This window comes from Camelina sativa, chromosome 7 (assembly GCF_030686135.1).
Source record: "Camelina sativa cultivar CO46 ecotype springtype chromosome 7, ASM3068613v1".
Taxonomy (NCBI): Eukaryota; Viridiplantae; Streptophyta; class Magnoliopsida; order Brassicales; family Brassicaceae; genus Camelina; species Camelina sativa.
In genome coordinates, this window is record NC_141886.1 from 10,193,619 (window position 1) to 10,205,866 (window position 12,248).

The 12,248-nt window shown below is 36.1% G+C and overlaps 1 pseudogene; it reads left to right on the top strand.

The window, feature by feature from the left end:
• The first annotated feature begins 8,984 nt into the window (after positions 1-8,984).
• Positions 8,985-10,941, top strand: LOC104774415 (signal recognition particle subunit SRP54 3-like; annotated as a pseudogene).
• Positions 10,942-12,248: the final 1,307 nt, after the last annotated feature.

Genomic DNA, 12,248 nt, shown 5'->3' on the forward strand with positions numbered 1-12,248 from the left:
CTATCCCGGTTTATCAAGTTGTATTGGAAAATTGAACTAAATTGGATTGCTGCAATTACTGAGCTTGATTGGCAAAACTATTGTACTTAGTAGTGATATATAATGAATAAGTTCAAGTTATAATATAAAAAAATTACATTTATATATAATATCATCCGATTTATATATCATTAAAGTAAAATTTAATGTTTATTTATCTAAGTATTTAACTTTTTTGAAAATCATTTATGTGGACTCACATACCAATGTGTAACAAAAATTACATTCACCACAATTTGAGTCTAATTTTTTATCTTCAGTTTTTACTTTGAAAACTACAACAAATAATAAAAATACGAAAAACCAAAAAAATTACCGCTGACCACTACAAAAAAAACTTTATTAATTATGATATTTTTCCAAACAACATAAAAACAAATAATATTTAAAAAAATACAAAATGAAATTAATAAATAAAAATAAACTAAAAACAATATGCGGCGTAGCTCGGGTACCAACCTAGACTTCTTTAAAATTTGGATTCTTTTATTTATTGATTCATTCATCCAACTTTTGTTTATTGTCGTTTTCCATCTTATATTCGGATCAATCATCTCTTCCAAGTATTAATCTAGGTAATTGATTGTGATTTTTAATTTTTTATAGATCTATCTTTTAAGTCAATTTGGTTGGTTGTTGCTATGAGCTCTCTCACCATACTTCTCTTATTACTTTTTTGTAAATTTTGATAGAATAATGATTTAAAATTTTGTTTTATGTGAATATATTTCAAAATTAATTATTTGACTAAGATTCGGCAAACCTCTATTCATACATCTTGTTAACATTGTTTTCTTATTGTAACTGAATTGATTTTTTTTTTTGTATTTACAACAAAATTAATATTTGATTAATTTGGTTGATCGATTTCTAAATTTCATACTATACAATTAAAAGATTACATTAAAATTTCCACTCGAAATATAAATTAATAATGTCAATCATTTAAGTTTTTACTTTTCCATGTGGCAACGCACCGATGGCGAACATGTAGGATTAGGGTTAGGGAGCAAAAAGACATCATTAAGGTCGTTCAAATAAAACAAATGATTTGTTGCACGCAAAGCTCAAACTGCGAAGCAAATACAATAAGTGCATGATATCATTGTTTACGTATAACTTGAGTATGGTTCATATGATTCAGGTGTCTAATTTGAAATTTGTTGGTTCATATTCATAATTGCATGATACTATTGTTTGGCTATAAATTAACAAAACATTCGCCAAATTGTTCGGATTGATTTATCCATTTTTGTATTTACGAGACGACCTTTTTTATGTTAGAAAACATCTAGATCTAGAGAGTGTCGTTATAGCAACGTAAAATCATTCGACATTAATTAACCTTTTAAGTGAGGTAAAAAAAAAATTAACCTTTTAAGAACTGTTATTCAAATCTCTATTAAAAAGTTATTCCTATGTTGTATACTATTTCTACAAAGATATGAAACACTTCTCTGCAATGATAAATTAGTTTGAAAAAACTAAAATTTATTGTTATATGACTAGAATTTAACATGTGGTACAATATTAATTATGTTTGGTTATAAGGATAGTAAAAAAATAGTTATAAGGGTTGTTTGGATATGTGTATATAAAAACATAATACAAATTTTATATATACTAGGACTCCGATCCCGTGATATATCGGGGAGGAAGTCTTTTTGAAAAAAGAAATTAAATTTAAATTTTAAAATTATACATTATGAAATCATTTGAATGTAATAGAATAATTTGAATAAATAAAAATTAAACATAAACGGTTACTAAAAACACAACTATCAAAATGAAAAGTTATAACAAAAAATATTATGTAGAGTAGACGCAACTTTACCAAAAATATTGTTTAAATTATTATAAATATAAGAAATTTTATGAAGAATTACTGTAAAGAGCTACAATTAAAAAAATCATTACGACAAAGTGATCCTAACTGAGAATATTGAACTAATGGTTGTAATGAGTAAATGTAACTTTTTATTAAATAATAATAATTAAAAATATATTTAATAATGATTGAAACTGTATCAACGAAATATTAAAATTAAAATACACAACTTTTAAAAACAAAATAAATTAAATTTTAAATAATTTTTAACAAAAATTACAACAAATAGACGTAATTTTAAATTCTATATTAAGTTTTATTAAATTTCTATATTGCTATAACGTTGAATCTTAGATATTATTATTATTCAAATTATTTAGATTCAACATAAAACGGAAAATTTGTTTCAACGAATGATTTGTTACTTATTGATGACGAGACAAATATATAGAAAGTTCAAAAGACATTACTATTTAAATAGACACACCTATTAGAACAAAAAGTTGTGATAAAAAAAAGAACAAAATATAGTGAAAAGACACAACACTACAAAGACACACCCATTAGGTGGACCATTGGGTCATGTGGTTATGCGGGCTGTTACGACAGTTGCACGGAAAATCTTAGCTAATGGTGTTCAGTCCGGTCGGAGGATGTGCGAACCGTGGTGACGGTTGCAAGGAGGTCCTTAGTGGATGGACTGTGTTGCGGGATTCGAGGACGAATCCTTGTTAGTGGGGGAGAATTGTAACATCCGTGAACCAAATTGGAGATTTTGGGGATGGGTGTCGATCGACACCAAGAGTATTGTCGATCGACACCAGCAATTTTGGTTCATCCGGTTTGTTTTAATTTGTCATTTGGTGCGGTTTGGTTTAATTGAAACCTTAAAGACCAAAATATTTAAGGTTGAACTCAACCTAGGTCGTGGAGGGGGGAGTTGTTTTGTCGTTTTAGAGAGAAAAGAGAGAAGAGAGAATGTTCTTGGGAGATTGGGAGTTTCTTTGCTTGGATTGAGAGATCTGTTGCTGTGGAGTGAAGATCTTGTGCTAGGAACAAAGGAGAAGAAGGGATATCTGTCTTTTTCATGTGTGAGGGGATGGATGGGAGATTTGTGGTGGATTGGGAGACACAAGGAGGTTTTCTCATGGCTGTAATCCAGGTAAGTGTTGTTGTTTTAGTGTTAGATCGATTAGAGAATCGATGGTTGTAGTGGATTAGGGATTTGCGACTAGAAGAAGCTTGAAGGAAGGCTTCGGGCCGAGTTTTCTGGGTTGGTGTCGTTTGACACGAACAGCTGCAGATGAACATTGCAAACTAGTTCGAGATGGCTACTTCAGGGCAATGTTTGGAGGATGAAACGGAGTCCGATTTGGTTGAATTTTGGTAGGTAACTTCATGGTGCTATAAGCTTTATATCCAACGGTGGGTTTGTGAAATGAACAGTTGGTTTGTGTTTTAATCAAGTGTTTATATTGTGGTCTAGTATAGACGGTTTAGTGGTAAAGTTGGGGTATCGAGCGACACCATGGTGGTGTTGGTCGACACCAGCGTGTTGTTGTGTGATTGGGTCCTAAGAGGACAGCTGGAGTTAGGTTTGGATGAGGAGAGATTGACGGAATTTATTTCGTGAGCGTCGGTGTGTGTGTTGGTTCGCAAGTGTTGCGATGGGTGACGTTCGACACCATGTGGAGGTGTCGTTCGACACTAGAGGAGTTGATAGTGAGTTGGAATAATTGTCGGGAAGTGTTTTCTATGACTGGACGGAATCAAATATTCCAGCCCACCTCTCTTGCTACTCGGTCGCTAGGGGTGGTTGGTTGTGCGACTCAGTAACTAGATGAGGTGGTGTTTGGTGTATTTGTGGAAGTTTTTGTAAGAAGCAATTTCTACGCCGGTTGTCTCGTTGGAATTATGGGGTTCTGGTGAGATCGTTTCCCGTGGATCCTATGTGAGGATTGGAAATCCGGGTGCGGTCGTTTCAGTTTGGTATCAGAGCGTATACGGTTCTAGGACAGACTCTAAAATGGTTATAGACTTGTCTAGGTCGTTTAGACGTGATAAGTGCTACGGAAAAAGCACAAAGGTGTTGTTGAGATATTTGATCAATTAGGAAAGAAATTGTTCGGTGTTCGAGAAGTTAAATTGGGAACTTACTTCATCGGAGTGGCTTGGAGTGTCACGAGATAGCAAGTCAGGAATTTGCTTGCAGGTCAAGAAGGGGTATGAGAGTGTGGTTAGTGTGGGTGCCACTTCAACAGGTGTTGTGAGTGTGGCAGCAGGTTGCTCAGGCCCAATGGACCGTATTGCAAATTTATTTTTACAATGTTGGTGGGAGAGGATTTAATAAGATGATTAGTTCTTATGAAATCTTAATGTGTAATGGTTGAATGTTTATGCGATTCTTGAAATGGAAAGTTTCCATAAATATAGAGTTTCTAAAAATGGAAAGTTCTATGAATAGTTAGGACTTGTCTATTTTTGGGAAAGGGGACGGGAAATGCCTGAGTGGCGGGAATGTTGAATGGATGACCTGAAGAGTGGTCACAGACGAGATGGTCAGTTCTCATGGATTTTTGATTGGTCATGTCACGGTGCTAAGAGAATATGCGGGTTATAAAAATGGGAAGTTTAATGAATAGTTAAAGCTTGTCTATTTATGGAAAGTGCGGTTGCAAACAAATTGAAAGCTCTATGAATAGTTAGAACTTGTCTATTTTTGGGAAGGGCGTGTGTAAACACCCGAATGGTTGAGACGTTTAGAGTCTGCCTGATTAGTGGTCATGATGGTGTGAATATTACAGTGAGGGAATATGGTGGTTGGTAGGACATTGAGATGTTTTACACGAACCACGGAGGTAGTTCTGGTCGGGAGATGCTTATAGATGTTAGGACTTGTTTGCTCATAAGGAGATGATTAGTTCTCCTGGGGAGATGATTAGTTCTCCAGAGGAGATGATTAGTTCTCCGGAGGAGATGATTAGTTCTCCTGGGGAGATGATTAGCTCTCCCGAGGGAAGGATTAGTTCACCTGGTGCACCGCGAGCTTGACGGGTTACGACCCTGAGAGCGGCAGAGGAGATGATTAATTCTCCTAGGGGATGATTAGTTCCCTGGAGGGGATGAGTAGTTCCCCTGGTACCGAGATCTTGAGGGTGACGATCCGAGAGTGAGACGGTATGGCTCGAGGACGACGGTCTGAGAGTGCAGGCGGTGCAGTTTGAAGGTTGCGACCTGATAATGTATGAGTGAGAGAGCAAACAATGTCTAGGACGTGGATATGAGCATAGTGACTGGATGTAGACCTCGGAGGTCGGGATTGATCTCGGGTTTTGGGTTGTGCTGACTAGTTGGGTCAGGGTTAGGTGGACCATTTGGTCATGTGGTTATGCGGGCTGTTGCGACAGTTGCACAGAAAATCTTGGCTAACGGTGTTCAGTCCGGTCGGAGGATGTGCGGACCGTGGTGACGGTTGCACGAAAGTCCTTAGTGGATGGACTGTGTTGCAGGATTCGAGGACGAATCCTTGTTAGTGGGGGAGAATTGTAACATCCGTGAACCAAATTGGGGATTTGGGATGGGTGACGATCGACACCAAGGGTAGTGTCGATCGTCACCAACAATTCTGATTCGTCCGGTTTGTTTTAATTTGTCATTTGGTGCGGTTTGGTTTAATTGAAACTTTAAAGACCGACGTATTTAAGGTTGAACTCGACCTAGGTCTTGGAGGGGGGAGCTGTTTTGCCGTTTTAGAGAGAAAAGAGAGAAGAGAGAGTGTTCTTGGGAGATTGGGAGTTTCTTTGCTTGGATTGAGAGATCTGTTGATGTGGAGTGAAGATCTTGTGCTAGGAACAAAGGCGAAGAAGGGAGATCCATCTTTTTCATGTGTGAGGGGATGGATGGGAGATTTGTGGTGGATTGGGAGACACAAGGAGGTTTTCTCATGGTTGTAATCCAGGTAAGTGTTGTTGTTTTAATTTTAGATCGATTAGAGAATCGATGGTTGTAGTGGATTAGGGATTTGTGGCTAGAAGAAGCTTGAAGGAAGGCTTCGGGTGGTGTTTTCTGGGTTGGTGTCGTTCGACAACATGGTGGTGTTGGTCGACACCAACAGCTGCAGATGAAGATCGCAAACTGGTTCGAGATGGCTACTTTGGGGCAATGTTTGGAGGATGAAACGGAGTCCGATTTGGCTGAATTTTGGTAGGTAGCTTTGTGGTGCTATAAGATTCATATCCACCAGTGGGTTTGTGAAATGAACGGTTGGTTCGTGTTTTAGTCAAGTCTTTATATTTTGGTCTGGTATAGACGGTGTCGAGCGACACCATGGTGGTGTCGATCGACACCAGTGTGTTGTTGTGTGTTTGGGTCCTAGGAGGACAACTGGACTTAGGTTTGGATGAGGAGAGATTGACGGAAGTGATTCTGTGAGCGTCGGTGTGTGTGGTTGTTCGCAAGTGGTGCGATGAGTGACGTTCGACACCAGGTTGAGGTGTCGTTCGACACTAGAGGAGTTGATAGTGAGTTGGACTAATTGTCGGGAAGTGTTATCTATGGCTGGACGGAATCAAATATTCCAGCCAACTTCTCTTGTTACTCGGTCGCTAGGAATGGTTGGTTGTGCTACTCAGTAACTAGATGAGGTGGTGTTTGGTGTATTTGTGGAAGTTTTTGCAAGAAACAATTTCTACGTCGGTTGTCTCGTTGGAATTATGGGGTTCCGGTGAGATCGTTTCCCGTGAATCCTATGTGAGGATTGAGAATCCGGGTGCGGTCGTTTCATTTTGTGGCATGACAAAAAATGAAAACGGTTCAAACAAACAAATATATATATGTTTCAAAAGATATGAATATTCGAATAAACACAACTCTACAATGAACAGTTGCAACTTTACAAAAAACCCGTTATAATGAACAATCGCAATTTTTTTGTAAAGCACACAATTTAAATTTTATACATATGTTTTGGAAAATTATCTAAAAGATACGATTGAAAAGACACAACTTTTAGTGGCATTTATTCAGATTGCTATTATATATAGATTTTTTGTAAGTTTAATTTTTTTGTCTTGAATGTGAAGGCATTTTGTGTAACATTTTTACTAATACAAAAGTTATATATTTTACAAAATGTAATTCAAAAATATTAATATAGTTTAGTCAGTATATATAATCGTGGTTACAACTTAAAACTAGGAGCTTCCTTTCATTAATTATATTTATGTAAATCAAGTGCATTATTTTTTTTCTTACAAGGACAGACAGGAAATACAGAAATTTAATTGAGATTGACAGCAATGCACAATTATGACGACATTATGAACTTGGGAAAATCTGAAAGGTAAGAGGATGAATTAAACAATTATTACAAAGTCACAAATTTTAACTATAAATAGATCAGCACACATATGGAATGTCTCACCAACATTAAAGTCTCTTTTTGAAAGAATAAATTGCGTTTAAGAGAAAGCAAAGCAAAACCAAAAGATATGGCAAAGAACATCAACTCAGTCAGCTTCACCGTTCTCTTGTTTGTCTTTTTCATGGCTACCACTGGTAATAGTTTTGGATGTTCTCTACTATACTTCACAGTTTTTTTTGTTAATTATCTTGTGATGACGATCATGTTAATATGTTAACATGCAGAAATCCTGAGGAGCGATGCTGCAACACCTGGATGCTTCACGTTCCTAGAGGAGTGCGGCCCAGCCCCATTCCTTGGTACGAATGTTGATTGCTCTATATGTTGCAGACGCACATACAATGGTCAAAAAGTATGTAAAGGGGTTGTTGAGGGAAGCGACAAACACTGCCATTGCTACCAAAGAACAAAAGAAGAGTGACCGGTGTTTGGTTGGTTTTAATGTGTGTTTACGTTGATGTACAAGTTTCATTTGTTTCCAAATAAAACATCAATGGAAAAGTTTGTCACTACTTGCCCCTAAGTGCAAAATTGATGTTGTTTGTACTCTTTTTTTTTCTCAACTGGGTTTGACTCCGTGGTACACCACGGGACAATTTTTTAAAAAACTTTGAATATATTATAAATAGATTAAACTTCTTTGAGTTTTAATATAAATGTTACATTGTTATATATACGTGTTCTCACGGTCTCACAGTAATTAATAAAAAAATTAAAATAGATATTCATTATATATTAAAATAACTCAATGTGAAATAATCTATATCCGAATATACTTGTTTGGGTACAAAAATTCTAAAATAATTTTTAAAATATATATCCGTTTATAAAAATTCAAATCACATCATATGCTAAAAAAATCTAAAATTTTATTAACTTAATGTATTAAATAGTAATTTAAATAATTAAATAAAAGTGAAAGGAGAATTATATTTTAATCTAACATATTGCTTTAAATTAGGTAGATAGATTTTAGAAAATTACTATTATCAAATAAAGAAATCATTGTGTTTGGTTGTAAGGATTGTAGAGAATTTAGTTGAGACTTGTTTTGATACAAAGATAAGAAAGGATGACACAAAAATGTACTCCAAAAATGTTAAGATAGATACTAAATTTGTTTTTGTTTCAAGAAATTCTATTAATCTGGTATAAAATTGGACCAGTTTTTAAAAATTATAGATTCTTAAGCTAAAAGCCTAAAACTCACAAATCCCTAACATGTTATCAATTAAGGTTTTATTTCATTATTTTTTTTCGCTCTCTTTTGGGCCTTTGAAGCAATCTTGCTCCGCCAAGCAATTGCATCAAAAACCGTCTTTTATAGTAGTTAAATCTAGTGTAAGCTTAAACCCTTGATTAAAGGGATTGCACAATCAGAAGTCGCGTAACTATATTAAACCATGTACGCGGGTATAAAGCCTGCCAAGCGTATAGACGCCTATAACAATTTCTTGAACACTTTTAAAGACAACAAATCTGAAAGTAATGATACAATTTAAGATCGGAGAGTGTGGATGCACGTAACGTAAGATTTAAAAAAAAAAAAAAAATGACCGCAAGCATATATACAAGGCCCATAAACTTACCAGCGACAGCTGGGCCAATCCTGTCGAGACGTATTAATGTATTCGAGCAAAACCAAAACCCTAACCCTAACCTGTGATATTAGCACCGAAATCCCTAATTTGCTCGATGGCGTTGACGGAACTGAGAGGTCGGCTAGGCCGGTCTTTTGAAGAGATGCGTGAAACAAGCAAGATGGATGAGATTGTGTTGAATAGTTGCTTGAACGATATCACATGCGCTTTGCTTGACGCAGATTTTCCTAGATTGGCTGTGACTGTGGTGGAGAGAAAATGCCAGGAAATGATCAATCTCCCTGCCGCGTCAAATAAGGGCAAACTAATCTACCAGGTGAGGTCACGATTGATTCTTTTTAATTAATCTGTGCACCTCCGTAGGGGTTTGATTTCTTACTTACTCATAACCACCGCTTCAGATTATCTTAACTGAGCTCGTTAGTAAGCTTGATCCGGGGAAATCTGCGCTCTTTCTAGGAAAGCGTGAATCTAGCATAGTTATGTTCATCGGACTGCGAGGTTATTTATTTTATTTTATTTTTATTTTTTATTTTTTATTTTATTTTATTTTTTATTTATTTTTTGTATTTTGAGTAAACGTAACGTAATATAATATAGTGTGATTGATTGGGTTGTAGGTGTTGGAACGACCAAAACGTGTGCCAAGTATGCTCGTTACCACAGAAAGAAGGGATTCAGGCCAGCTTAAGTGTGTGCTGATACTTTCAGCGCCAATGCTTTTTTCCGGCTCAACAAGGCTGCCAAAGATGAGGTTCCAGTTTACGGAAGGTACACATATCAGAACAATCAAATTCTCTTTCATCTGTACAATTTTATGATCGAATTCACCTAGTTTTTGGTTGGTTGGTTGGTTGGTTGGTTTAACTTTACAGTTACACGACAGATCCTACGAAACTTGCCGCTGAAGGAATTGCAAAGTTCAAGAACGACAAGCGTGACATTATAATTGTAGACACCAGTGACCGGCATCAACTGTATTCTACATTGTTTGAAGAAATGCGCCTATTATCCGAATCAATGGTCTGTTTTTGTTTTTCTATTTTTTTTTTTCTTGTTGTCGATGGTAGCACAAGCTAACATAGGCTATTTGGTTTTATACAGAATCCTGATCTTGTTATATATGTAATGGATAGCAGTATTGGTCAAGCTGCATTTGACCAAGCTCAAGCATTCAAGGAAAATTTCACTCCTGGAGTTGTCATTGTTACCAATATAAACCGCAACTCTAAAGCCTGTGGTGCTATCAGCGCGTAATTAAAGCACTATACAAGTTTTGTTCTTTTCATTTTCCTCAAGTGCTTCATCTGTTCTCTTTTTCATGTTTTCAAGTGTTGCAGCAGCAAAGTGTCCCATAATATTAACTGAAACGGGAGAGAAGAGTGAGGAATTTGAAGCATTTGAAGCTAAACCTTTTGTCAGGCGTCTCTTGGGTTAGAAAAGTCTTTCCTCTCTTAGCCTTCGTTGCTTTGTTTATCACTGATGAGTCCACTTTTTTTGCAGACAGCCCATGGGATAAGCCCCTGGAATATACTTTGAGACTAATGTATAATCATTATAGGCGAGAATTAGGATTGGAGAGAAAGGTACTTTCATCTCTCTCAGCCAACTCTTGTTTTGTTGTTAATTATACCGAAATACAAGACACTCTAACTTGTAAGCTTCTTCCATATTCTCTGTAGTTGCTTTTCCGCCATGTTCCGTCTAGCTATTCGAAGCTAGACCTCGAGAAGTTTAGGCGGTACACGAAAATAATGGATTCCATGACAGATGAAGGTATAATAAGTTATTGTGGATCAAATACGCTTTTTTTTTTTTTTTTTTCAATTGAGTAATATTTGTTGTGTTTGGCAGAGCTTGATAAACCAAACAACGTAAAGCAAATGAGCGCGGAACGGATGATGGAGACAGCTGAAGCATCAAAAGTAGATGTGAGACAAGTTCTGCGAATGATTAAAACGTATAGGATGAAGGCCAAGGGCTTTATGGAGATTGAGATGAAGATTCGCAATGAATCTGATAGACGACGGTACACGGTCCCGACGTCTTAAGGTGGTCAGGTCGACAAAGTGAACAAATTATGCATTATGTGCTTTTCGATATTTATGTAAAATAAACAAATATGTATGGCGGTAATTTGGGTTGTATCGGATATGATCGGAAGACCGGAAGTGACACTCTACGTCTAGTTTGATATGCGCTTTTCGATACTTGTGTAAAAGTAAAACAAACAAATATGTATGGCGGTCATTTGGGTTGACTGGAAGAGACACTCTACGTCTAGTTTGTTTATAGGGTCGAATATTTTTCAATGTCCATGCTAAAATCAGTAAAACTATTAAGCATTTGTATCGGAATTCTGAGTTGTTTATATTATAGGGTCAAATATTGGGAGCCAATTGCTCGTTTGGTAATTATACAATTTGATATTTATCCAAATTTATTTAAAATGTTTCGCAACTATATTGAATGATGAAAATAATCTGATTTTTGTTTTGTTTTGATTTCAACCAATGTTTTTAAACCTCGGTTGAAAACCCAATACAAATTACCTAAAGCCGGACCGGTATAGAGCCGAAAAGCCCACTAAAAACCCCGTGAACTAGTGATTGAACTGGCGGGTTGGGTTAAATTCAAACACTTTCTGTCCAACAGTAAACTTCAAAACTCAAACCAAATTGAAATCAGATGTTGCTATTTTAAAAGTTGAATTTTAGTTGCTTAATACTTAACTATGTATGTTTTGTGCATTTTGGTATTGTACTCTATTTTTTTGCTTATTACTAAGATGACAAGAAAAAAAACAGTTTAACATATTTAAGTGAAAATGAACGGTTCCAAGTTGGTCCCTCTTCAGTTTGGGTATAGAGTTGACTTTTTTTCTATTTAAAAACAGGGTCGTCAAGCAGAATTTAAGAAATATCCCCTTAAATCTAAAAAAGAAGTCAAACTCTTTAGCCAAAGACTCATCAGCAAAGTCAAAGTCTTCAGGAAAAGTCTTTACAAATAATGGCATCAATAATATATTCTTTGCCAACGTGAAATTAATTTTAATTTTGGAAAGAGTTGTAATGTCAAATAAGAGATACTCAATGTTTATGTTCTCCCCAGCAGGTCTCATGATGTTGGTGGTGATGATGATGGTATCACTGCACGTACATGGGTATAGAGGTTGCATCGAAAGCGAAAGGAAAGGATTGATGGAGCTCAAGTCATACCTCAACATATCCGAGTATCTTTATGATTGGCCTAACGACACAAATAGCGATTGTTGCATATGGGAAGGAGTCAAGTGTGATCTTATCAGCGGGCATGTGATCAGCCTCATTTTTATTGAAACAAACAATTCATCATCATC